The sequence below is a fragment of the Lactuca serriola genome, chromosome 2, assembly GCF_051521515.1.
Source record: "Lactuca serriola cultivar US96UC23 chromosome 2, Lser_US96UC23_V15, whole genome shotgun sequence".
In the NCBI taxonomy this organism is placed as follows: domain Eukaryota; kingdom Viridiplantae; phylum Streptophyta; class Magnoliopsida; order Asterales; family Asteraceae; genus Lactuca; species Lactuca serriola.
Window position 1 is genome coordinate 168,563,643 of NC_136409.1, and position 3,509 is coordinate 168,567,151.

Consider the following 3,509-nt stretch of genomic DNA (forward strand, 5'->3'; position numbering starts at 1 on the left):
AGCATAAATGAAAATCGGTCTTTTCTGGCCAAGATTTTGGGGATGTCACACATACCCATTAATTGTAAGCACTCACTTTTCGTTTGATTTCATGTCCCCGTTAATTGTAGGTACTCGCTTTTCAACTGTAGAAGCTAGTATGAGGTGAGTAGTGACTTTTCACCATTTGTATAAGCTACACTATTAGGTGATGAACTAAGCAATCACTTTTCACAAATGTACTTTGTTAAAAGTTATAATCACAAATTTATATTAATAATCCTCATTTCTCATTCATTGATAATCATCTTTATTTTTTAATTAATTGTTGTCTTACAACAAAATATCAAATTATATACAAATTTCACAGTTATACACATGAAATGAAACTTGTAACACCAAATATTAATATACAAACGCACGACAACCTTACATACATGAACACAATTAAACTTATTTTAAACAACCAAAGCATAAAACTTTTATTTCATCGTTAAATACATTTACCAGGTAAAAAGATGGTTACATTTTAAATGAAACAAAAACAAAATACTTTCTGACCTCTGGATCTGTTAATTTATTACTCTAACCTTTTAAAAACTTAAATAAAAAAGTTTAGACATGCTAAAAAAACATTCAAACACACGAACACATATAGAAATTTACATAAACTGTTAGCAAAATTTATTATAGAAACATAGAACATTTGGAGTTCAAATTTTTGAAGAAGATCTAATCAGAAACTAAAAATTCAAGATCCAAACAAAAAAATAAACCTAACTCTTACTTTCTTCTTGATTCCTTTACAATGTGAACATCCATGTTCATCTTCCTGATCCATCATCTTTTCCATTGCTAAATAAAAAAAAATTAAAAATAATACATACATGTAACAAATACAAATAACCAACCTACTTAGATAACACAAATAGAAGTGATGATAACAGAGTTAAATGGAGGCGAGTTGTGGCAGTGTTGAGCTTAAGATCTAAGGTTAGTGACAATTATGGTGGTGGATTGTGTTTCAGAAGGTTTGTTGACCAAAAAATGTATACCTTTATTTGAGCTAAAAAGCATAAGAACCCGTGGAAGAACAATCAAACATGTGATATCAGGAAACAAAAAGGAAGGAAAATCAAAATCAAACCTAGGAAAGCAAATAACAATGTCAGACAAAGCAAAGAATCAACCCTGCTTGACGACTTGGACTATTCCCTGCGACTATAGATGCACCAGATTAAAAACCCAAGTAAGACAAATTTCAATTTAGGGCTCGTAAAAGAGGGGCAAAAAAATTAAACAAAAGGACGCAACAATTTTTCGTTCACCTTTATGTTCCCCTTCGTCCCTTTGATTTTTGTTCCTGCAACTCCTTTCAGTAAACTTCCCTAAAACCACGATATCTGTAACAAAAAAAGAGATCTAAGTCCATCATTTATAGGTTAAACTGATAGAATCTGAATGTTAACTTTCCTTCTTTAATTCTGAGTTTTATCAAACAAATAGTATAAGATGACGAAAAGGACAAAGACAAAATATAATAACAAAGGCTTTATAACACAGATAGAAATCTGAAAGCTCTTACCAGAACAGGGGTGTTTGGTGTTCATGTCGAGGAAATATACGAGATTTGGGCAGATATGTTTCTTTGTAGTTAGGGTTTCGCACCATCACCCTCAAATCATACTGAGAGAACATGGTAGATCTGAGCGGTGAATCTTTAGGGTTTTGATGGTAGCAGACAGAAAGATTGAAACGGAGTAGAGATGGTGGTGACTGGAGCGTATTCTCTGGTATCAAAATTTGAAACGCAGAAGATTCTAGGAGAGTGTGAAGGTGTTTGTAACCATTAGATCGTTGAGAAGGATCGACAGATATAATTAGAACCTGCTCGATCCATGTGATGTCCAGTCACGATGGTTGCCTTTTCCGCATACATTTGCCCCTTATTTTTTTATGCATCATTTAGTTGTAAAGAGAGCTGCATAAGTTGTCTTTAAGACAATTTTTTAAGAGGTAGCTTTATTTATTGTACATCATGCATAATAAGTGGTGTTTAAGACTAAATTATGTATGCTTTATAAGATGGTATATATATATATATAGAGAGAGAGAGAGAGAGAAAGAGAGAGAGAGAGAGAGAGAGAGAAGAAAGAAAGAAAGAGATAGATAGACAGACAGATATATATATATATATATATATATATATATATATATATATATAGAGAGAGAGAGAGAGAGAGAGAGATAAGAGGGGATAAGCATCATTAGCAAGCTAATCTGAAGGGTATAAAAAAGAGAAAAAAACATCGATAAAATTGCATCCTACTGAGTTTAAAAGGAACAAAGGCAAATGGTGTAAAAATTGTCGCAAAAACCATGCAGACAATTGTAATAGTGCTTCCGGTCCACCAAAAATGTTTTAAGTGTGGGAAAAGGAGACATATATGTTGGAATTATACAATGATCACTTATTTATGTTTTACTTGTAATGAAATCAGTCACTTTATTGCTAATTGCCCAAAGGTTGTGACATCCCCAAAATCACGGCTAGAAAAGACCGTTTTAATTTATGCTTTTAAAATAATTTTCAGAATAATCATTTGATTAAAAGAGTTGCGGAATTTGTTCCCAAAACAATACATGATAAATTAAGGTTTATAAAAGCATTTTCTTAAAGAAATGTATTTTCATTATATATCAAAACTCGGGATGTCATGCTCTGATACAGACCAAAAGCATAAACAGTACAACATAGACCTTACAACAGTTATTTACAACTACTGGTCTATAAACAAAAATATCTTCACAAGTTTTCCAACTTATGCTATGGCGCCACTACCTGTAATACAAAGAAACTGAGTGGGTCAGGCTTGGGAGCCTAGTGAGCATATAGGGTTTTCAACCCACAATAAATAATTATATTTAATTTCACCAACCAACAATAACCTGATTACCCATTCCCGTTATCCTCAGTTTACGTCCCTAAAACAATATCTATTACCAGGGACCTAATCTAAGATTTCATCGGGATGGACATTACTGCAAAGGGGTTTCCTCAACAATAGATTTCCTAAAGGCAACCATGACGGGGATAGAGTACACCAGTGAACATATCGTTCACAACACCTACACGTTATGAACCTGCCAGCGTTCCACTGGACAGTCTAGAGAGAGTTCGTGGTCGTCATCCATACTTTGCTAAATGACTAGATTAACAACAACATCGAGGCCTATCATCATTTTATTTCATCACACATCCACTATCTACCCATGTTCTACCCAACATCTTTGTAGATAAATATATATAGACATAACACATGTATAAAACATTCAATCAATACTAATTTCAAAGAACATATAACATATAAACACACAGCACGTATTTTATAGAGAATACTTCGTATTTATGTGTTAGAAGAAAGTAACTACACACTTATCTGATAAGAAGATGATCGGACACCACTACGGCTCTAAATGTAGTATTCTTCGGTGAAACTGGAAGATCTTCACACACCGGGCTTCTTGCA

The 3,509-nt window shown here is 33.2% G+C and overlaps 1 long non-coding RNA gene across 1 annotated transcript; it reads right to left on the reverse strand.

The window, feature by feature from the left end:
• Positions 1-661: 661 nt before the first annotated feature.
• On the reverse strand, positions 662-1,808 carry LOC145090578 (uncharacterized). Its single transcript, XR_013701656.1, has 3 exons — positions 1,565-1,808; positions 1,308-1,382; positions 662-1,200 (listed from the first exon to the last, which is right to left on the reverse strand). It is a non-coding gene; the product is annotated as an uncharacterized LOC145090578 (long non-coding RNA).
• Between the last annotated feature and the right edge of the window lie 1,701 nt (positions 1,809-3,509).